This window comes from Osmia bicornis, chromosome 14, assembly GCF_907164935.1.
Source record: "Osmia bicornis bicornis chromosome 14, iOsmBic2.1, whole genome shotgun sequence".
Lineage (NCBI taxonomy): Eukaryota > Metazoa > Arthropoda > Insecta > Hymenoptera > Megachilidae > Osmia > Osmia bicornis.
In genome coordinates this window covers 5,436,752-5,462,173 of record NC_060229.1, presented here as the reverse complement: position 1 = coordinate 5,462,173, position 25,422 = coordinate 5,436,752, and the positions used below count along the sequence as shown (strand labels likewise).

Below are 25,422 nucleotides of genomic sequence, written 5' to 3'. Positions count from 1 at the left end.
ACGATTTTCAACGAGCTATTGGCTCTATCGAGGGTAGATCCGATCGATTGATCTGGAGGGTGGTGGATGAGGATAGCTTTCAATTGAGCAGCCAACATCGCCACGGCAAACCGTATCAAAAGCACTGGTAATTTTCAAGCACGACTCGATGAAAACGGGAAAATCCGACGAACGGGATCGTTGCGATCCTTCATTCGATGAACCGCAACCCTCCCGTTGAAAGATCCGGCTACCGAGTAACCACCGGTGAAGGATGATTCAACGATAATTGCACTGCCTTCGCGCTGTATTTTAAAAGTGGAAAGATCCATCCGTAAACCAAGTCAAGGGTTATTGCACCCTTCGATACGGATCCTCAATAATATCATTTGCGGTGAAATATTCGATCGAACACGCTCTACTTTCTATCTGTTCAATATTTCGTTCTAACAGGAATAAATAACCACTGGATTAACCCTTTTACTCGCATGAGGTTGTTTTTAATTTATATCCACTGTCGCAGGATGCACATTTTGTAGCTTGTAGAGGAAGGGAGAAAAAGGTGTTTCGTTTCGAGATCCCTGCTCCAGATGCCTATAATCCCTCTTTTTGGAACTCATGCCGGGCGACTGCTAGCGAGAACACTGATCACCGATCATCTCGTCGCCACCTAGCGGTCCCTGACCAGAATCAAAGGCGTCCGGGGAGAGGAAACCCTCTCCTCCTCCACTAAACATGCCTACAAGCTATTATTTTATAATTCTAATAATTCTGATATTATTCAGTGCAAGAATTTTGTATCAAACGTATTGTATGAAAAGTAGATGGTGTTTGTTCCCGTCTCGTAACTTTGTCTTTAACAGGTTCAACATGCTCGTTTCGGTGTCGGGTCGCTCGATTATTCGGTTATTCGATTCGGATGTGTCCATTAATTAGAATCTGTCGTTGGTAATGATTGTGTGTGGTGCAGCTCGAGGTCGTATTGCCATATCTGAATCGAATTTAGGGTCTTGGTGTCCAGTGCTGTTTCGAATGGAGAATCAAGATTGATTTTCTGCACAGCAAGTCGTTGATTCAGTTAGAAATTTCATTAATTAACATATTGGTCGCGCTATAATCAATTACCACTTAAATATAATTCAATTTTTATCTAATATAATCTTTGCAGAGTTCATGGAAAGTCTCGAGATTCAATGGTAATGCTCAGAGGGGACATTCTGTATATTTTCGAATCGCATGTCTTACATTCACTTCTCTTTTTTTTTATTCAACCGGTCAGTCGAGCGAGGAGATACATCGATCGAGATCTAAACACGCGAATAGATTGAACGAAAATTATTCAACGTGGCCAACGTTCGACTATCACGGTGTGGACATTGTTCAGCAAACACAGGCGTGTCCTTTTGTTGATACGCCAGTGTGCCGCAATGGAGGCTAGGATAACTCCAGAATTCAGATTAGTTCACAAAGTGGCCCCGTGCATCGAATAATCCTCGGCCCTTTATTCGGGATTTAAGTCACATCCGGAAATGGAGAACACGCGATCCCCTTTCTCTTTTACCAGGCTTGTTCAGTTTAGCATTTTAGCCGGCGTTGAATATCGATCTTGTTTATTTCTGATCGGGCCTCTGTGACGGAAATTCCATTGTATGATCGGGATAACAAAAATTATTTAAGATTAGAGATACTCTTGACAGAAGTGGCGTAGAAAATTGTGTTATTAATCAATGGATAATTTTGGGTAATTAATAACAGCATTAGAGAAATTCTTAACTGATATTAAATTTTATTGAAATATCTTATGTCTCCATTTATAATCGATAGAAACATTTTAATTTAGAAAGAATTTAAATATTATAATCTACCGTTTGATAATCTTATATCCTGAATTATAATTCAAATAATTCTTTGCCATATCTATAATGTCTAACGGCAAATATTGATCGAGCAATTTGCCGGTTATCCAGCGTTTAATCCAGATCCGCGTGCGTGTACGAGCTCACGAGAACCTATTGTTTGGTTATTCAGGCTAACGGATTCTCTGGAGCCCTGCGACAGGTGTCAGTGTTTCAGAGTTTGCGATCCCTGTTAGGTTCGAGATAGAGTTAGGTTAGGCTTGGGTTAAGATTAGGTCAAATCTGGGCTAGGTACAACACGCGACAGAGGATATTGCCACGTTCGTCTCTATCGCTTAGCATAACTTCACAGCTCGTTGCTTCTTGTTCCTCTATGCATGTTCCTCTAGCTGCGAGCTGTTCAGATTGACACGCTTCGATCGCTTCATTCATTGTCGTAAATTCTGTCATTTTTCTATATTTAATGTACCTAGATAAAATACAAATACATTCCATTGGTTCTGCTGTTAATTTTATGCGTTAATTTTATGCGGCAGATTAAAATAAAATGTGCCTTTGATATCTCTGAAACCATTTTGTTTTTCGTAATTCATCATAATACTTTCTTATACAGAATGGTTAAAAGAATCGATCTACGTAAAAAAAAGTTCAAAAATTCGTTTTTAAAAAAAGTGCATGTGCATCGGACAAGTGCATCGCTCCACTTAATTTGAGATATCTCGGAAACTATTCTGTTTTCAACATTCCACTCTAATACTTTCTTATACAGAATATCTAAAAGAATCGATTTACGTAAAAAAAAGTTTAAAAATTCGTTTTTTAAAAAAGTGCATGTGCATCGGACAAGTGCATCGCTCCACTTAATTTGAGATATCTCGGAAACTATTCTGTTTTCAAAATTTTACCCTAATACTTTCTTATACAGAATGTCTAAAAGAATCGATCTACGTAAAAAAAAGTTCAAAAATTCGTTTTTTAAAAAAGTGCATGTGCATCGGATAAGTGCATCGCTTCACTTAATTTGAAATATCTCGGAAACTATTCTGTTTTCAACATTCCACTCTAATACTTTTTATACAGAATGTCTAAAAGAATCAATCTACGCAAAGAAAAGTGTAAAAATTTGTTTTTAAAAAAAGTGCATGTGCATCGGGTAAGTGCATCGTTCCACTTAATTTGAGATATCTTGAAAATTATTCTATTTTCAACATTTTACCCTAATATGCATTTTCATAAATATGCACAGTCTGTTTATGAAATTAAGAAGGATAGTTTGAATATTTTTCATTACATATGGGTATTAGGTAATGGTTGATAGAAAAATTCTAAGATTATCAAATTTCTACCAAATTTGACCATATGTCTGGATATTACAAAGAGGTTAACACGAATGATCGATCAGCCTATCGCGTATAGGATTGTACTAGTCTTGCTTCAGCTCAGTCAGTTCCTGATGTATGAGAGTTGGCGAATACGGGATGGTGGGTTCCTATTGTTCGAACGGTTAGTCCAAGTGACAGAGACTCGAGGAGCTACGACAGGTGTCAGTGGCCTGTGCACGCGGGACTGCAAATACAAGGGCCAAGCACGGCGGTTGTTTTGACGCGGCTATCTGTCAAACAATCGTGGTTCACCATAGTTCTGTCACATGGTCCACAGAGGGAATCCTCCGGACCCACGGTTGATGATTAACCACGCTTAACCACGTCCTATGACGCGGTTTACGATTAATCATTGCTTGGACTAGGTAACATTTGTTCCCGGCTGACGATCCACCGGTTTGGCTAATGTGTATAAATGGTGGTGGTTTGTTTCGTCTAACCCGTGTTGTTGCTGAATATCTTGTATCAGCGTTGACGTTCAATCGACAGAAAGGTCGTGTTGGACAATTTTACCCGATAGAAAATGTCATCTTAAATAAATCTGTCACTTCTGACTGTCCGTGAATATTGATCTTGCAAAATAAAATTTATCAGAATATCTTAAGCGACGGTAGAGAAATTCAATTACTTTATATATTATTAGCTACTAACGTACACGTTCTAACATGATCTAATTATCGCGTCAGGGAACAAGTACACGTTTAATGCATTCACTGTCGGCGGTGGCAGTTCCCGCGGGGATCAATACCCCAAAGCAGGACTCGTTATTAAATCGCGGACATTACGAGCTGACGTTACAAGCGTGACAAGTCGGCGCATCGCTCGAATGTCCGTACACCACGTGCGCGCAGAGAGAAATACGACCGTACGAAATTGCACTCGATACAGATTGCACCGGTAAGTGGTTACACATACACGCCGTTGACACGTCCTCGAACCACTCGAAGCGAAACAGTTCACCATTCGTTCTACTTTATCTCTGCTGGACGTACCGTGACCTTTCGAACGACGTGCCATCCGACTGTAAAACAAAGGGTGAACTTTATGGACAGGGCGGTGAAGAAGGGTTCCGCGATCGTTAACAGGGAAGGAAGTTCCAGCTAGGGGACATAGTTTGGTCGTTTGAATTTCTTGGCGTGCGAGCAACGCTGCTGGACGCACAGTAAGTTCGCAGACCAACTTTTCCGGGATGACGAGGAATTTGCGGTTGCGTCCTGTCTTCTTCAGGGAAAGAATTTGTAAATTAATTCCTCCGTAATTAGTGTAGTTCGAAGAATCCCGACATAGAAATTCAACATCCATCGCCTTGAAACGTTATAATAAAAACCCTTTTAGTATCGATTGCACATTTATCGAGATATTAGAATGATGTATTATTTTTAGAAGCACTCAAAATTTTACTACGAGTCATTCAATTTCCCCTGAGCCCTCTAGAACTTGTAATTGAAAAATTGCATTATATTTTATTTAGACGGTATGAAATACAGTAACGTTTCAAATCCAAGTTACGAGATAATTAACGACAACTATAACTTAACCAACCCTCTTTCGATTCTTCGCAACCCCTATCGATTCGAGCAAGTGTTGCCCGATCCCAGCAGTATTTCTTGGAATAACACATAGCATTTTGTACACGCTCCCCATGCCCCAGCTCGTATTCTTTACTATCGAGCCACCGTAAAAGAACTATGTTCCGTTTTGCTCTCGATTGGATTACATTCCGTGGAGGGTTGCAGCTGCAACCTTTCGAAGCAGAGATAACCGTTGGCGGGAGAAAGGCAAAACAAAATAGAAGAAGAAAAAAAAGAAGCGAGAGAGGAATGACGTGGATCGATTCTCCGGGGTCGAAGTCACTTCTGGGAGTGGTATCCGCGGCAACACTCAAGGGCATTCCTTGGGGTTGAAGCTTTAAAGCCACGCCAGACACAGTCGATCGGTCATCCTTCAAGGCCGGATTCTTGAGTCGCGAGATTGCTCGTTTCGTTTGTGAAAATCCGATACACGAGCTCCCAGAGGGTTACAGAAGGGATCCTCCCTTTTCCCTTGGATCAAACCGCCCTGACACTGTACACAGAGTCGATGTAAAGTATTCCCCGGGAGAAACTGTTATTGCTCTCTTCGTGGCCTACATAAAAGCCCGGCTCCCTTTTTCGTGTCCGACTTCAATTTCCACAGTGGTCTGGGCTTCGACCACGAAACCCTGCCTTCCTTCCTTTACCGTCCTTTTTTCCCTTTCTGTTTCCTTTGGAGATGCGGTAAATTTGATTACTGTTCTTGTTTCTTCTTTTTCGACATCCGTGGATTGATGAAGTAATGGAGCACAGATATTTGATAGTCTGAAATTTTGGTTTTGATTTAGAATCCAGCTGGGAATAATTATCTCTGGGACGACACTTTGGTGCTGTTAGATTGACTTATGCGAAGGATATTTTCATCGAAGTGATGGCATGCTAAAATTGTCCCAATCAGCGGAATAATTTAACATTGATATTTTGAGAAATCAAGAGTTTAAAATTGTTATATTCCAGAGCTGAGATTATTCTAATTTAGAATAGTTTGATTAGAATTTAGCTGCATAAATACTCCTTTATCACGTACATTGAACTAACAGAAAACTATATTTCTGTTTGCAGGTATGGAGACTAATTGCCTTGTACAGAGACACGGTTGATGACCACTAGTTTCTACCCTTGCAACTTATCGTAAGTCAAATAATTTACACTTAAAATGTTGATTTTGCAGTAACCTAATATTTGATGTACCTTTGATGTACCTTATTATTAGTAGTTGTCTATTACTGACAGAATCAGTACAGACGATTGAAAGTTTTATTAGACATTACTAACGTAGCTTCATTATTATTTCATTAACCATCAGACATCGGAACTTGGACATATTATTTATTATGAAAGACGTGTAATTAGATAAAATTTCGCTTGTTAACCGATTGCTTCGATCGATCAGTAAAAAATGAGGCTATTTACGAACTCGATTCTTGATACTCGGGGGATAAGTCTCGAATCGATACGTAAACTGGCTGCAAGTTGGCCGGGGTCATTCGTTCGGTTGCCGGACCACAAATTGAGCGGTTTGTTTCGTGCGGATGAGCCACCAGCGGGAAAAACTCATGAGCCTTAAAAACGAGTTCCGGATGCTCGCGATTTGTCAAGCCGTACAAGAAATTTCGTTAGATAGCCCGCAAGTTTTCCCGGGGAATTTTGCGATCGCAGTTGCAACTTTTGAGCCGGCTAAGTCGCGGCTGATCCTCTGGCGAAGTTTCTTGTATCGAGGGAGAAAACTTGCCTTGCGTTCGTTCGATCTGTGAATTCCTGGGTCGTTGCCGATCGAATAACTTGGAATTTTTGCATTCTACATGCGGGAAATATTGAATATTCATTTAGGCAAATTATTAGCTTCGTCAATCAAAATCTTAATTTTAAAGATATTAAAATTCGGATTGGTCCAATTCTTTATTTGCAAACACAGAAAATTTTTAATTAGGCAATTGAATATTCACTTAGGCAAATTATTAAGTTCGTCAATCAAAATATTAATTTTAAAAATTAGGATTGATCCAAATTCTTTATTTGCAAAGATAGAAAATTTTGAATTAGGCAACTGAATATTTACTTAGTTTTAGAGATCTTAATTTGAAAGATATTAATGTTAGGATTGATCTATATTCTTCATTTGCAAATATAGAAAATTTTGAATTAGGCTCTCCCTAGGCTCTCCCAAAGCTCCTTTCCCTCCACTTTAATTTAGAGAAACCTACATTTCACCCGAATGTACATCAAACGTCCACCGAATGTACCATCAACAAGAGCTAGTCAAAACGCAAACGTTTACACGTTCCATTGACCCGTCACAAGATACGCCAGAATGTTGTATGATAAACGATCGTTCGACCAATCCGCATAATCTCTCGATTATCTCGACAACGTGACTTCCAATTTAACCGACGTTATCGGTACCGACGCATCGTCGTTTCTCTCCGTTGAAAATGAAATTACGACACAACATAGTATCAGGATTAACGCGATCCGTCTGTCGGTATTAATCTCGGGTGTGCAATCGGTCGGTTTCACGGTCGGTTAAGGTTTAGCCAAAGGCATCGATTCCGGTAGCTGGCATTCGAAACAGGCGTTCTTGGTGTTAATTCTGGTCGTAAGGGAGGTGAAAAGTCGGCGACCAATTCGAACGATGGTGGTTCGCCAAAACGGGGATGGAACGAGTGGTAGGATGCGAGGATTAAGTCGAGAGGGCACGTCGTAAATCAGAAGCTCAGCCAGCTATGTCTGCGGCGTGGGAGATAATAACCATTTTGCGCTTCCATAGGCTCCGTTCCGCCCCTGTCGTTATAAGCGATCTTACGACAAGGGTGCAATGGAGAAAGAGAGAGAGAAGCCATTCAATTAACTTCGTAAAACGTAAATCGAGACGCTTCTACCTCTACTCTCTGCACTCTCTATCGTTTTCCTATCATTGCTCTTTCCCCCGCGCCCCTCGGCGACCTCAACCCCTTAATTTCCTTGCTTCGACTTCACTACCACCTAGAGTTAGACCTAACTTTGGGACACGCTTATTATTTCATTTGCATATTCGGAGCATGGCACGGTTCTGTTGCGTTCCATAGGCAGATTGCCTGCTTCTTTTTTTAATTTAGGGGTTGTAGAATATTTCGAGGGTGAAGTTCCGTATCGGTTCGTTTAGGTTCAAAGGGTTCTGTAATGTGATCAAAGAGTGGTAAAACTGGGTCATCTTTTTTTTTTAAGGGATATATTGATCGATAAATGATGTCACTTTTTGTGAAGAGGTAAAATTATTTTATTTTTAAAATAGACTCTTTACATTTTACAACATTGCTCATCCTTCGTAATGATCGTTAAGCTTTCACGAACATGATTCCACGGGTCGTGTAACAGGAACCACCCTCTCGCCATTTTCACGTACGTGACGACATTACGTATCCACCCTCGTTTCTCGCGTATTTCCTGAAGAATATTCGCCGATGCTCGAACACCAGTCTCGTTATAAATTACCGTTTCGCGCATATTAATCCCGTCTGGAAGCAACAAAGAACTTTCTTTCTCATAAAAACTACAAATTGCAAATACAACGATCAGCTGCATTTGTATCGCAAACCTCATGATTTATTGTTTTCAGCTGACGATAAATCAGTCGAACATAATCGCGATTACCTGTTCTCTCAGTTGAAACATTCCACGGGCAGAACGATTACAATTGAAACATTAAAAAGCTATTTCGCTCGCGTAATTATGTATTCATTATCGGCGTCAATCACGGCGAGTGCCCGAGAGAAAGAAATGACGATGCATAAAGTCGTCGATGTGTTGAAACGCGAGAGTTCGACAAACTCGCGCGAAATGCGCGACCTTAAATCAGAGTTCACGGAACCCGGCGTGGTCGAAGGCTTGTTTGGTATTCGAACCATGTCCGTTGGCTAGCTACGCGTTTCCTTTTTCATCCAGACCGCGAATATGGTATCGAAAATACGACAGGGGGGCCAAGCAGCCGCTGCATCGTGTCCCATAAATTTCTGACTTTCCTCTATTACCGGTAGAAATGTCTTGGTATCACCTTTGTATTCGAAACCTTGTTCCAAGACGGCGATACGGATGGAAGCAGGATTGCTCGATGATGGTATGGCATTTAAAGGATTTGTTTCTGAATTGAACAAATGATCGGAGGATGAGGTACAGTGTGAAACTGGGTCATCGTATCCGACAAGCTCTTTCAACCAGATGTATTTCAGCATTCTTCACATTTTTCGGAAAAATGAAAAGGCCTGTTCAAATTGTAATGATATAATTTATTAGCTGCTATAATACACTTTAACACATGTTAATATCTCGTATTTCCACCCTTTGCTTTTACAGCTTTATCATATGCTTTTTATATCTTCGTTATTTTCCCAATTATCTGTCAATTAACCTGAGTAGGCTCTGGCTCTTAATCGCTCATCGCCCACATAATTTTATTTTGATCACAATAATTTGAATAACCTAAGACAATTTTCCACATATGACATACTATTATAGCCATAAAAGTGAAATTTTCGTACGTGGTCCTAATTCGATGGTCAGGTACTGTATAAAAAGAAACGACCCAGAACCAAGAGCGTCTGTACCACAATTCTGGCCCCAGAACGTGTTAATCTCAGCAACGGGGCGAGATGAAGGACGCGCGTTGTCCATGCATAGTTTGCGGTGATACCTCCGGTCGGGGGTGGTCGGACACGGGGTCCTGCAGGATCCATGCTCGCATATCAAGCAGCACCAGACACGCTGGAAGATTAATGCAAGCTCGTCCCCGATGGTCGTTACGGAGCTAAGACGATTACATCCTGCTTAAGTTCACCAGCCGACGTCTGTGCCATCTTAATCGTTGGGTCACGTCGGATGTACGCCATTCTAATTAGTTAATCTACCTTCGACCACGTCCGCGGCAACGTGTAGCTCCTGGTGGCGAGCCGTGGAACAGATGTTAACACGATACATGTACCAATTAGAGGCGGTAAGCTCGTATCCGCTTGACGAATCCAGCCCCGGCAATGAGCGGGTACACGCGTTTTGATATGCGCTCAATACGCTTAACCCGTTACGTGCGTCGCCACTAATTAAGGGGTTGCGATCGGTTCACCTTATTACGGGTAGCATTATCGCGTAAGGGATGCCGCAATCCGTAATACTATTAGCACTAATTGGAATCGAGTAATTAACCTTTGGCGGTCTGTGTTTGCTTCCCCAAATGCAGATAGCGAATAATACAGCGTTCCGACTGTGTGTATATTCTACAGGGTTGATATAATCAAGAAGGTGCTTCTCCTTATTTTTATTTAATATTTTTTTTTTAAACCTGTGATTTGAGAAATTCCAGAATTTAACTGATAATTTGTTGATCGCACTCGACGATGAAATATTGCACACGGTTTGTCAGGGAACGACGGTAGGTGATTTTAAAATTCTGACGTAGGAAGTTAGGCGATAAAACATGACGAATGGCCGTAGATATGGTCAGTCGGATTTCACTTGCAAAGCAACCTGGCAACGATAGCTTCTGCGCCCATATGCTGTGTAACTCCCGGTTCAATTACAAATTTCTCTTCTCCTGGGAATCAGAATGGTCGTGTTCCATTTTGCATAACCAGTGGTTAATCATAGATGCAAAATTTCGATTCATTTAAGGAGACGTTGCTTTAAGATATTTTTTTCAGTATCATTCATTAACGAAGTTTCCCTTTGACTCGAATTAATTGGAACACGGAGTTCAATGATTTTCCAGTCGAGGTACGCGTCGGCAGCTGTTCCCTCGACGTCTTACGGATAACGCGTACCATCGTGTAACACCCTTTGTTTCGCTCGAACTCCCTTGCCGAACGCGTCGCGATACAAGGAGGAACGGAGTTTCGTATCCGACAAGGGATGCGTGCCAGGACTATCAAGCAAATTACGTATTACTTCGCCGAGCGAAAGGATGACAGGAATACGTGTGCAAATTGAACTCGCTCGCGATACGTTCACCCGTACCCACGGTTAATATAAAGTGAGCGTCGCGACGCAAGATACCTACATCATGATGAAACTTTGATCCGTGAGATCAGAGTAGGTAAAGATATTTGGCTTCCGAAGCGAATGGTTAAGCTCGTGACAATTGAAATGCAAATTCTTGAGAGAAATTTCTTTTCGAGAAGGATGGTCCATTATTTGAAGATCGTTTAAGGGAAATGTCCATCACGGGGAACGAGGAATGACTCACGTGTTTAAACTATGTTACATTTTGGAGCAAATATCCTTCTTGCTTTAAGTGGCAAAGTTTAGTGTCTTAATGAGTTTAGTGTTTAATTAGAAAGGACCACCTGGTAATATTTGTTTCGTAGGTCACCATTGATCCTAACATGTTGGTCCACAGACAGAAATGATTTTTTCTAAGCTTCTCATCATTTAGCGAAATTTTTTCCTACCGTGTATAGCAAGTTTTTCAGCGGATGTTCCGGCTTAAAACACCAGGCTGGTTCGCACTTCATATTCATCACTCGTACCATTCATTTCCGGGATATTCTAACGTAGCCAGAGTTTCATTCGTCTTGTTCCGTATCTCGTCTCGGGTTTTTGTTATTTCCCCTCCTCGCCGCGTCTCTGTTCATTTGTTACGCTTATTTTTCCATTTCGACGTGGCCACCATTGAAAGAGAAAAATCGTAACTGATGCACGAACAAATTCAATCCCAACAGCTACGTTTCACTCGTTTACTTCTCATTAACAAGGTAGTTCAGATTTTCCGAGTTAATTTAATATCCTCCCGTTTGTTGCTTTAGTTCTAATTACGTTGTTTAAATAGCATTGTTAGTCTATAGCTGCAGAATGTTCCACTGTTTTGTGGGAAAACTTGGAGAGTTTGTGTTCAAGACAGACCAGTTCTACAGTGATCTTAATTCATCTTTTGGATCCGCTTCAGAAAGTATTTTTAGCAGGTAATTTTGGATCAGGAATGAAGGTTTGTTAAATAAGCTCTGCGACTAGAATTGTTGAAGATACATTCAGACAAATTGATCACCAGATTTATATCTTAGCATTATTTTCTATAGAATTTTTGGTAATTTTCTCTATAATAGAATTTAGGCGATTTTCAATTAAAATATATTGAAATTTCTCTGTTGAAATAGTCACTTCTTCACATTTTTTTAAAGCCATTACTTCCCAAAAATGGATGATTTCTAATTTTCTCATAAACAGTACAAAATACTCGCCGTACCCCTAGAATATAAACTGCTCTACTAAAACCATATTTCAACACGTTTCCAGAGCATGGACGAACCCTTGCCCTTTTTCCTTCGCATCCCTCTGCGTCAGGACGATGTCTTATCCTTGCTATTTTACTTTTTCATAGCTGTAAGCCACACATACGCTACGTAGTCTCGTAAAATCGTGAGTTAAGAATTTTTCCTTTCGCAATCGCACAGACGTTATATCAGCAGTTTATTTTCCCTGTCGCGGCGAACTTCTAATTAATTTTCTGTCATCGTTTCTTCCGAGGGCGATGAATCAGTTAACAAAGTTTCAATTTGTCGTAAAACTTCTCTTGCCTTCGTTAATGAGAAAAATTCTTTGATTTTCAATTACAAAATCTGAATACAAGATTTAGAAAGGTATAAAAAATTCTTTGCATATTTATGAGTTGAAAAATGATTTTGAAAAATTAATTTTTTTTCTTGACGAGGTCAAACGGACATTTCATGATTGAAAATATAGAAAGATTGAATATTCTTTATTGAATTTGATATATGGTTAAATTGCATAAAGCATCGATAACGAGATGAATCGTTACATTCTACTGTGAATTTTGAAAAGGGTTGCTTTGTTAGCCGATAGATTTTCACCGAGCCGCAACAAAGGTCGTCGAATTACGCGTTCACGAGGAAATGAATCGATAATGCCAGGAACGAATAATGGCACACAAGCTGTTCTCGTTACGTAGATAGAGTCGTTATACGGCCAATCAAATTGATATGCTTGCAATTGAAGCGTCGATTAGGTTATCTTCATCTGGAGCTTCATTTTTCTTTTTAATCAAGATCGTGATACATTGCTCGGCTCGTTTCAAGCCACGATATTCATGTATGATGTTCATTCCGAAAGAGATCTAATCAAATATGTACAAAGAAATTGATATACTGTAAATCTTTATTAATTTTTTTTCTCTTTGATTACAATTCATTTAACTTTTGAAAGAGAAGAGTAATGGTTTCTTGTCTGGTAATTTCCACTCTGCGATGGTAAATGATATTTGCAACACGATAAGTGGAAAACCGAACAATCATTGTTGTCAATGGCTTTGTAATGCCGTTGTATTAGTATCGTGGATGCATGGTGCTTGAGTGCCAGCGACCGGAAGGACAATCAAATTGGCAGAGCGTAAAGTGAAGCAGGGGGTTAAATGAAATTAATCCTGTATCGGGGTGGCTGTATGCAACCATGCATCAGTTGCATGGATAAAGGTGATGTCAAATCCCTGTTCGAAAGGCACTTGTGAAATTGAAACGTTCAGTCGATACTTCTTTAAATTATACATCGTATAATCCAGCTTTACTAAAATTATTTTTTTCTTGGAAAATCCTACTTTGGTATCGCGATATCAAGATGCAAAAATAATAAATATTGTTATTTTAACTACATCAAATTATTGATTTCTTACTGCAACTTTTGAAATAAATAAAGATTCGCTTGAAAATTGTCAAGTTACGTATCGACGATCTTTTTCTGTCAAATAAATTCAATATAATGAACAGTGGCATCAATTATTTCCATCGAAATGCTTTCAACGATGCATTAGTTTGAATCTGGTAAGCTAAAATTGGTGCATTAACACGGTAGCAAATGTTGAAACTTATTTATCAAGTGATTAAAACACAGTGACACGTTGTAATATGCAATTCAATCTCTCTTTTTTATTTAAATACAGATTCGTAAGAAAAATATTTAGTTTCATGCTCGTGGAGCTACGTATTTTAAATATTTTTACCGATCCTTGAATCATTTAATTAAAAATTCAATTCAATGCGATAAATGATGGCAGGTCATTGAATCATGTCGAGCGAAATTGTGAAACAGGATGCAAAAGGCTCGTATATTTCGCGCAAAGAGGTTCGTACGATTACCTCGATTGTTCGTCCCGTTATGGTTAACAGCATATTGACCGTGTACACCATGGCCGATATCCCATTTGGCGAGCTGAAATAAACGGACAAGCCATTCGAACGATGATTTCTATGATACGGACATGCGTTATTTGCGTAACAATGCAGCGAGAGCGTGAAAGTTAGGACTACAATGTTTAATGGGTCGTTCCGACAACAACGATATGTCATTTCAGTCGGTGGCAAATATTGGCACGACTTCGCTCTTCTGTCGGCTTGAAATAGAGTTGGTTACAGACGACGCGACGTCTTCTCAAGTTAGTTTAGACACGTTGATTACTCTTCAATTCGACAGAGCGATCCAAGAAATCTTCCGTTTCTTTTTAAAATAAAATTGCATTTGCAAACTCTACTATTGGGAACCTATTACGAATCTATTACCAAGTGTAGGGAGTGGAAAAGCCGTTTCCGTCTCGGGATCAATGGGGCTGACGACAGACGATCCCTGCCCCAGATGCCTATAATCCCACTTTTTGGAACTCGTGCCAGGGGACCGTTAGCGAGAACAGACTCAATCCCTTTGCCACCTGGCGGTCGTTGACCTGAACTAAGGGCGTCCGAGGAGACTCGCCACCTTCCCCTCCTCTAAACACCTACACAAGAATTCTATTATTATACTTTTGATAAAAAAAGAACCGCAATTGTTATTATATGTAGTTTTTTAAGTCCTCGTATTTTCTTCTAAATCAAAGCCAGAGAAGATTGTTTATCAGTGGTTTGTGTATAGAAACACCATTCAGAGAGGAAGGTGTATCGCGTAGGTATAACACGGCTGCTGGACTAACAAGGTAATCCACTCATCTCGCTAAAAGACTCGACGTGCCTTTCAGGTTAATTGTTTCCAGGACCAAGAGGCTCTGGCGTGCTAATACTATTAGCTCCTTATAGTTCCAGCAATTAGAGGACGGCTTCGTTGAAACGACAAGGGTGCAAGATTCCTCCAGGAAAATTATCGTCTCTGCAATGCTTCGATGAGAGGCTTATTTTGATCGATTAGACGAGCTCGTAAAAAGCTCCATTGATTCACAAATTTTATAATCATTATCAATCATGAATCGCTTAGAATTATTTCATATTTCTGAATGCGTTAAAAAACGTACGTGTTAACGATGCCTAATAGAAAGTAACGCATGCAATCGTTCAGTTCTTAACGAGAAGCGCAATGATGGATTAGTTAATTAAAAGGGACGGAATCGTTATGCTTATTTAACCGATACATATTCATCATCGATGATATCGCAATGTGTTATAAATGCAAATTAAAAAACTGCGTGTTCTGGTGGTAGTAAATTTCAGGTAGCATGTCAGAGAAAGGTGTAAAAAGCTTGATAAAAAGGTTGTAGCTAACATCGATTCGTATGCAATCGGTTCGATGGAGGGTGCAAGTGTTTCATCTACATTTCTGAGTACAGAATTCATGAAAAAATTGAAAGCTGATAAAACCTGTCAGATAAAAAAGTGTACATTTCTTATTAACACGAACTGTGTGTAATTTATTTATTTATTTCTAACTTTGATATTTGTACAATTTTGAAATTTTTCATCGTCGTTTAGAGAGATTTGATTAGACAGAAAATTAGCGATTTCGATAACATTTTCACGATCGTTTAATGCACCGTTGACGACTTGACTCTCATAATAGGGTCACGTTTCGTCGAAGACGATCCACCGGTTTACGAAGTACACCGCTCGTGCACTGGAACGTGTCCAGTTTTGAGCCGGTCTTTAGAGGTAGCCTGATTGTTCCCTGGTCCCATTAACGGGCCAGAACCGGATGCCACACGGTCGAAATATCTCTCTGGAACTCGAATCGTTTCGCCGGCTGAGGGAGGCTGCTTAATCCGTGATTGCCGCGCTGAATATTAGCGAGATTCTTGAAGCAGAAACAAACGTCCGGCATACGAATTAATTACCAGGGATCCTTCTTAATTAGCCCGCCTCTCGCGGGACTTGAAACTTCTCAAACTACCGGTTATATTTGAAGTTTCTGCTGCTCTCTGCCGTTGCCCTTACCTTTCAAACAATTGATGCAAATGTACTCTCCATTCCACGGATGATTCAACTCTGATTATTACGAAATTGGCTACTGAATTACCTGCTGGAATGATTATGTCTGAAGCAGACGTGGTTTTTATTAATTTTCAATTAAATTAAGGACTAAAGAATTATTTGCTTTGAGCATGGATCTGGTTGTTTAAATGAATTTCGAGCGATCGTGTTGAAGTTTGTTCAAAGAAATTAGCGATGGGGGGTATGAAAATAATATTTGCCGAGGTCAAAGGGAATTTAAAGTTTCAGCGATTCCAAGGGGTTCCTTTGAAGGCTAATCGGGCGATTCAGCTTCAGATGAACAGCCATCGAGGAGTCGTTATTAATTTATGCGGACAAGGCGAGCTTCTAATCTGTCTCAACGTCGGGGCACGTTTATAGCCTAGATTTAATCTGCATTCGGTTTAATTAAAATCAAGCAGCCCAACGGTGGTACGACCTCGTTGACAATTGCATGCAGATTGGATTAAGCTTTCGAATTAGAAGGGGAGTTGAATTCGCGCTCGCTCGCCGTATATCTTCTGTCCGTTTGTCCACATTAATATTCGAATTTCTGGAAATAGAGCGATCCGTGATGAGTGAGCACACAATACTCGATACCGATAACGAGCGAATTATCTGTAACGAGATCAAACATTGTTAACGTTATAGAACGCTCGTTAACTTGATCGGAAATTTTTGAAATTCTATTCCTTTTTTAATTGGATAATTTTTCTTTCTATCTGTAGATCACTCGTTGCACATATGATTGATAGAATGAGAAAAATATGAAATATTTTATAAAAGTGGGATTTTAGATCTTTAACATCTTGTTAGAATTTACTATTTTTCTAAATTGAATATATATATTTTTATTTAATCTAATTGGTGGTCAATTAGAGATTTCAGAATTAATACATGATTAATATCGAGGAATCAAATTTTAGCTTCGAAGGTACAAGAACGTAATATAATTAACGGAACCGGGTCAATTACAGGTTTTAAGTTAAAATATGCTCGTCGAAACTACAGTTATACTTTGACTCTTATCAAACGCATGATTGATAGGTTGATATTAATTTAAGCTTTGAAAGAAATTAGTAAGTCCTTGTAATTCGTTTTTCATTCATATTTCTCACGATGTCAATTCTACTATGGATATTTTTAATCCAAAAATATGTCGAATAATCTAAAAATACCACGTATGAATACAAGCGAAGACTTTCCACGGATGACAGTAATGAAAGACCAAAGTTTGCGGATCCGAGGGCAATATAGAGAATCAGGATGGATTACCTGGCAAGAAAACGACGTTGCCTTCCGTGTGCTCAGTAAAGAAGCACGGAAAATATGCGGGAGGATGTGAAAAGTTCTGTGTGAAGAAAAGGGAATGGGAAAGACGAAGGCTGGTCGCTCTTGTAAGCACGAAGAAGAATCGATGTTCGCCAACAAAGTGGTAATACTATTCAGCAGATATCATCGGTCAACCAGTCGAGCGGAATAGAGCTATGGAAGAGGAAGGAACAACAAACTATAATGAATTTTGAGAGATAAGAAAAATCCATTTAATATTAATTCAAGTTTTGAAAGTTTACAATTTTAAATTTCAAACATAGAATTTTCTAAAATTCTACAATAGTAAATAAAAATATCAATGACAGTTATAGAATTCGGAGAACAACTTTCCAACATGAAACTGTCGTAAAATTTTCACCTATTCGCTCGGATAGAGTTTCGAGGGTTTTCAAAGGGAACCATTATTAGGGATGGTCCGAGCTTCGGTTATCCGGTTTTCGTGGATTCTCCGACCGGGTCATTCACTTAGAGCATGATAAGCCGATTGTAACTTTCTCCTCTTGACCTACGTGGTCACATTTGTCTTCCGCTTTGACCCAATTTCCGTGTCCGGTCAGATGGATTTCCGAGTTGTAAGAACGCGTTTGTTCACGCGCTGTTTGCTAATTTGAGGATGTTCCCGATGGTCAATAGGAATTCGTTTCTCCGTTTCCTGGCTGGATATCATTCCCGTTTTATGACAGAACCATTTCACCAGCTTTATCGTCGTTCAGGTTTCACGGGATGGTAATTGTGGTATAACGATTGCAAGGGATTCTCTTCGAGACCTGTGAATATTAACTGTGACTCGAATTTATACGTCTGAAATTTCAAATCTAACAAGTGCTCTTTTACCACGTTCAACGAGTATCAAATTATTAATGGCTTAAGTGAAAGATCGTTAACGACTGCTTAATTAAATTTCAAGTTCATTCTTCTGTTTCGTTCTTTGCGTGCTTGTAATTTCGTTTCATGTATATTAACTGAACGCATTAGTGCTCCTCTTAACGAACAGGTTCTCGTTTTCTATTTATAACTTACAATTAGTTAAATATCGTAACAGCTCGTTAGAAGTCTTTTGCATAACGCAAGCAAACATTAACGTAATATCCTTTACTTAATGATTACTTCATTCTGAAAGAAGAAAAGAGTTAATATAGCGATTTAGAAATTAAAAGATGAATGGAAATTCATTGATAAATTATAGACTAGGTGATTTTTCTCCTATTATTAATTTTATTGCTTCAATTATAAATATCTGAATTCGATTTTTATCGTTTTGTTCGCGGTTATTCGTCAAAATTCGACTCGAATTTTCACCGAGTCATTAAATTTCATCCTCCACGCAATTTCCACGGAGGTACGATTAGGAGCCACCCTTGGAACGACTTAACGAACCTTTCCTCCGTGACATGACATCGATGAAATGACACACGATGAAAGTGGATCGTGGAAATCTGACGGACAGCTTTAATTACGATCACTGTCATATATTGCTCTACCCTCGTGTGTGCACACACGTGTGGAGAATCGACACGTCGGGTTTGTACACGAAAGTGCTGCACCGTCGAAGAAATTAGCATAACGATCCTTCCGGCTACATGCATTTTTCATACGTTCGTCCGTTGGTAACGACTGCACGAATTCCTTTTATTTTCGTTAGGTTCGAGCTGAAAAAAAGAAAAAGGAAAAAAAATACGTAAGCTCGAGCCGGTCGACTGCTACCAGGATAAAATAATTTGCGAGAATAAAAGTGAGCTTCGTGTTCACACTTTTCGCGTATCGGTTCGTGTTGTTTTCGCAAACATTTGCATACCTTTGTGCCCGTTGTCGCGATATTTAACGGGACCCGGCTTTTAATATTAAATGACTCGAAGGAACTTCGCTGCCTTTTATGGAGAATGGAAATACGACAGACTAGGCAGTTAACGCGTTGAAATGCTGAAGCTATTAAAAATTTCATTAGGTAAAACAGGTATATTAGAAAAATATTTGGCTGTTTTTCCGAATGGCCCCCCTCAAAATTGAAAATTCAGGTTCTCAAGAAACCGATTAAAATTGGTTTCAGAGCTGGATGTCTTACCGTTTTCGAAATATTATGGTAAGGTTTGGTTGGGTTGGGTTAGATATTAAATAGCGCATACGTAGTCCCAAAATTGTACAAAAATTTCTTACCACGATATCTCAAAAATGGTAAGACATCCAGCTCTAAAACCAACTTTAATTAGTTTCTTGTAATCAATTTAAGTTATATACCGAACCTGAGTTCTCAAATTTGAGGGGGCCATTCGGAAACTTATCCAAATATTTAACAAGTTTTTCAAGAATTCGATATTTATTTTAAATTTCATAAATGGACGAGGGTGTATATATTTTTCCCCATTAGCCGACATTGTCTCACGGAAAGACAAACTCGGTAATTACACGGTTGAACGGCATTGCGAATGCATCGTAACGCGACATACGCCCCTCATGTGGCATTAATTATACGGGCGAATTGTGTCGCGTTTAACGTACGATTATTGCATTCCACGCAGAAACGGTGACAAGAATTAAGACGTTAACTTGCGAAACGATCGATAGTTTCTGTAATTCACTGCCAGCCTCGTCCGGCCTTTGAAGATTCTGCACTTCATTTCCGTTTCTCTCCCCACCGCGGCGCAGTTCTCTTGCTCGCGAGAGTCGAGTTATTTTACCGGTCGTCGAGACTAACGACCCTTTAATTATTCACCACTAATTGCCGGAGCTCTCCTTATTACTGATACGCATGCATTATCCGCGTTACGCGTATCACGCTTGCCTGCTTCATTCTTCTAATTTGCCTGTTCACGCAGATTTCTTATCTAATTTGTAACCGTTAGTTTCCATCATCGATATCATGACGCGAGCGGTTTCTCGAGGAAGTTCTTAGATTGGTTTAATTAAAAGATAAATGAGTTATATATAGATGGGAAGCTGTGGGTGCTGGTGTACTTATTTAATTCTTCTAATAAATTTAAATTCTTTTCGTGAAAAATACCACGGATCCAAATTTTCATCTGCAAAACATCAACCAGTGAAATTCGAGATTTTCGTTATCGCTAGTTGCGAAGCCCGCATGCAGACGTGCATCCGCGTAAAATTCGCAACTCTCGGCTTTGCGGATAAAAATGTGCGATAATTGTTTGGTCGGTGCTATCGATGTTCGTTTACGACGGGATTTCATTATAACCATGATGGAGTTGATTTTACGATGCTACCGTTATCAGCGAATAGGGTTCCGGATACCGTGAACGGTGATTAAATTTATTCGATGTGCTGGCAGGTAGGAGCTAATTGATTTTCGAGTCGCACCATCATTTGTCGGGTTACGGTGAAAATTGAGAATCCTGTTAGTCCTGATTGCACGGTGGAAAACTGAATATTTTCTCTCTATTAAAATATTTTTATTATTCATTAGCACAGCAAATACTGTACTTTTTCTTTATCCTTTGATGGAAACATTAAAAAGACATCTGAATGAAGTTTTAGAAGAAAATATTTGTTTCGTATTTTTCAAAGAATTTCACGAAGCATAGAAAACTTTGCGAGGACCATGCTGGTATTGATTTACACTTCTCGACACTTTACCGCGACCAGCTTTACATTTTCTCTCTCTTCCCTTCTTTCCCGCTGTCTTTCCGACCCCTTTCCACACAACGCTACATATAATGTCACGCGCGCGTATAATAGCTGCTTTAATAATCGTCGGCGCAACGTGTTACACGCGTACACGCTCGGCCAGCTTATTTACATGTAGCTTGTGAAGCGTGTTGGCTACGGCTGGTGGTAACACAGCCGAGTTTCGCGGCGAGCTACCAAGGGCTAACAGAGAAAATTTCAGGGTAAAACGTTGGGGAAAAATTGTGTAGCCGCGAGACGAAGGTGTCGACGCGTGTTGCTAAGAGAATTCCTGGTGAAATGTAATAGAAAGCGTGAGACAGTCGCGTGGACCGTCGCTGGAAAACTCACGTAACCGAAGGGTTCATAGAAAACCTGATGCGAGGTGTGAAAAATTCAGAGGGAGAGAAAAAGCATCTCCGCCAGCGAGGAAATAAAGCGAGAACGGTATTTTTGGACACTCTGGTTAATTGAGTTTTTGGGTACAAGAATTTGAAAAATTTCGGGTTATTTGTGATGAATTTTATATAGATTTTATTTTATAATTAACTGTAAACAAATTTGTGACAGGATGGAATAAAAAGAGTGCCAATAAATTGCACAACGCTAATCACACAGACGAGTGATCCACTCTGTCCAGTGTTCGCACATTTCAGTCATTGCAGCCCGATTAAACGCGATTTCGCGGAAAAGCGCTTCGTTGACTCGATATTAATTGTAACGTAACGTTAATTGCAGCTGCAATGGAGCCATTTGTCCGTGGCCATTACCGTGCTACACACGCCTCGGAATTCGTGATTGCACACCGACGGAGGCGGGCTACAATTAAAAATGATATTCGACGAGAACAGTTTGGTTGATCGACGTCAGCAAACCGGTAGCTCGGTTGCGTGTCGTCGATAACATTTCAAGTGCGAATGTAAATACGATAAAAATTGCAACGTTTAATTATTGCTCCGGTTGCGTAAGGTCAGGGGAGCAATTAATTTTTATCTGAACTCGTTACAACATCTTACCACTTCCTCTACTGACTAAAATATGATAAGTGGTTTTATGAAGCGTATTTTTATTCTTTAATTGAATCGCGTAATGATTCGAGGAGGAGAACAGATTTGATTGCGTTATTCGCAATTGCAGCTTTTGCGTAATATTGCTGAAATCTCAGAAATTGCAGAGATCTTGTTCAGTTGTAATCACGAAACGATGGAGAAAGTTGAAATTAAATTTCAAAAGAGACTACTTATGTCGAGGATGTAAGGTGATTTTAGTAAGTGGTTTATTTCGCTCGTTTATGAAAGTGTTATCAGTTCAAGGGTATTTTACAAACAATTTTTATTTTATAAGAAATTACTAAATCATACTGCAAAAAAATTGTTCGCCAAAGTAATAACTCACCAGCAGTTGATTTCTTTCTAATGATAGGTGAATGTTTCTTCGCACTGCAATCAGATTTATTGAGTAATAAAATGGGGTTCTATTTCTAACAGCTGTCTTTCACAGCTTTCACCCTATAGAAAGTAATTTATTTTCAGGTTAATTAAAATCTTGTGTAATGATGCGTTTCATCAATTGTAAAATAATTAATTACTTTTACTTCCTTTATTAACCTGTAATAACCCTAACTGATTCCCGATACAGAATCTAATTTATTCGGCACAAAGATCTTAATTACTGCTAGGTAATTAGCTGCTGAAATAACAATATGTTTTATCAATACTAGAATAATTAATTACATCTGCTTTCCTCATTAACTTGTGACATTTCTTATTTACAGTATATATTTATTATGAATGTTTATAAATATCTATTATCTGAAAATTTCAATTTTGCATAATAATTTTTCAAAAAATCATTTTCCATTTACAATGATCGAAACGATATGTTCGAACGCGTTTGCATAGCAAATATACACGTCGACAGTGAAAATCGATCTGTGAAAGTTTTATACTGTCACGGAAACATTTTACGCTAACACGAGCGAATAATCAATTATTCGTAGGTGGTGAAACACGGCAGCTAGATGGACCAGGATTTATTGCGAAAAATTACGAATTGCGCCGCCCATTCGCGATCAGAAATGATCCGGACATCAAAACGTATTTCACAGGGCTCAGTGAAATTTGTCAGATGGCTGTGAAACACGAGTTTCCCTCGTTTCTGCACATAAATTATTCTTATCCGTTTCGAAATAAAAAGAGAATCTGTGAATAAAGCTGGAAAACACGATGAATATGTTGGATATTATGTTGTGATTACATTTGATGATTTACAGACAGGTTTTGTTTAATCTTTTAGATTGTTTATTTCATATCTTGATGAAATAATATATTCACTTTTTATCACCACTGCATTTGAATTTATTTTTTATTAAAAAATCCACTTTGTAATTTAAGCTTGTTTTTTAAGAGTTAAAAAAATATTAAAGTATAAAAGACCATGATTCAAGATTTAATTTTGTTATCTTGAAATTCATAGTTTTAGCCACGTATTAAAACTACATTCTGCCATAAATTTTTAAAAGTTTCCTTACTTCAGGCTTTTAAAATGTTACGAAAGTTTTATTGCCTGTAATCTTCTTTATCGTAAGAATTTTTATTTTTCTTTCAGGAAAAAGAGAGTAAAATTGTGTAAATAAAAGTGGGTCACTTTATAAACCTCTCGATATCTTTTGCTGTAATATACGATCGACGATCTCTCCCCAAGCCTTCTAGAATCTAGATATCGTCGACAGCTGTCGATAATCATCGATTCTCGTTATTTCCAGGCCCGGAGAACGATGTTTGCTCTCCGTATACGCCTTGAAAAATATTTTTGTCTATCTCCGCTCTCAATTACAGTTTTTTAATTGAGTTTTCATCGTGACATATTGTTCGATGATATCGGCTCGTTCTACTGCTCGGTTATATATATTTTTTTAGAGGAAAGCAATACTCTTGCCATTTTTAAAATAAAATTTTCAATTAATAAAAAAGAATGGGATTATCGATAAAAATGTAATTTTATCAAATAATATTAAAATAGGTAGCGAGAGGAGATTCTGAGTGCTATTAACACGTTGAGTGCCATAATGAAAATGGATACTAAAAGACACATTAAGGCAGCAATTATGAAAGGGATACGATTAATTAATTTTCAACCCTGTGCTTTCACTTTGCCACCTTGCATTAATGATAATGTAGAAATATTTAAAAAATTAAATAATTATCAGATACGTCTGAAAACGAAGACCAGCCCCTTCAGAATGGCTGGTACTTCCGACGGTATTTCCGGGGGTCAGTATAATACATTTCTTTGTCAGTTCTAAAGAGAAAAAAGGTTGAGAGTATGAGAGACGAATGAAAGTTTTTGTCGAGAGGGAAAGGCGTGGAATTCTCAAGAATAAAAAGGGGGAAGGAACGATCGTCCCTAGAGTGCTCGAAGGTCAGGGGTGCTTTTTCTTCGTTGCAACCGAATTCCAAGTTCCATTTCTGTTTCGACCCTTTACCGTCTGCTTTTCACCGCCATTGAATTTTTAACGTAACACCAGCCATTCTACACGGAAAGAAACTTATTTCACCGTAGACAATACTGGCCAATAATTTCAATGAAATTCTGAAGCGAATTCACCATACTAATAAATTATTCTTTTCTTTTTGTTTCAGAATTAAAGCAATGAAAAGCCTCGTCGAAGAAAGTTCCTCTCCAGCTGCAAAGTAGTGAGTACACGAAATATATTACAAAAATTAATTATTCTAATTAGTCTTAAGAAGTACTATTTTGCGATATTTAAATTAGAGCATCTTCAGTGATTTAGTTTTACTCTTCGCTTTTCGCACGGTATCAGAAATCAAATGAAAAGCACGAATAGAATCATCATCAAAATATCTTGGAATTACCCAAATTTGTAATTCTCACCTTGGCAAGATAGCGATAATCACCCACTCTTGGAACCGTCACCCTTGGCTTTCCTCAGAGAAAAGGGTCGGATGCAAATGGACCGTTCCGTGAAGGATTTTCGAGACGGTTTTCAGTTCGTTAAGCGCTCTTGTATTGCCAGGGTCAAGAGAACAGGGTGAAGTATTATATTTCGCTGTGATAGTTGCTCGTGCAAAACGACCCCGATAACACGAGCCTGTGTTCTTCAGCATCGTTTCATCCCCCCTTTGGTACCCCTTCCATTTCTCCTTTATCATTTATTCCAAGCTACAGGATTTATTCCACGATACCTTCGTATCTTCTTGGGTTCATTATCAAGTCCCCTCCAGTGACCATTCTGCTCTTCCTCCGGAGTAACATTCATTGTTCCTTTGTCCAAGAAATAGAGATCCCGTTGCTCGATTTATGAAAGCGGGGGTGAGCTCGTCTCCCGAGAGTTATAATAGCTGGTTTACTGCACCCTAGAATAAGTGCTTTCTACTAAATAACGTTCCTGGAAAAATTACTGTAAGCGTGAAATCAAGAGATCTCGCAGTAAAAACAGGCTACGAGGTACTGACAATTTAAAAAA

General features: G+C 39.0%; 1 protein-coding gene across 4 annotated transcripts in view; it reads left to right on the top strand.

Moving 5' to 3' along the window:
- The window catches only part of LOC114875900 (putative polypeptide N-acetylgalactosaminyltransferase 9), a 183,463-nt gene that overhangs the window by 27,729 nt on the left and 130,312 nt on the right, over positions 1–25,422 (top strand). For 2 of the 4 annotated variants that reach the window (XM_029186730.2, XM_029186727.2), the window contains exons 2-3: positions 5,851–5,919; positions 24,578–24,631. The gene's annotated coding sequence lies outside the window, so the exon portion shown is untranslated. The remainder of the gene's footprint in view (positions 1–5,850; positions 5,920–24,577; positions 24,632–25,422) is intronic. The other 2 variants (XM_029186731.2, XM_029186728.2) reach the window with 1 other exon arrangement.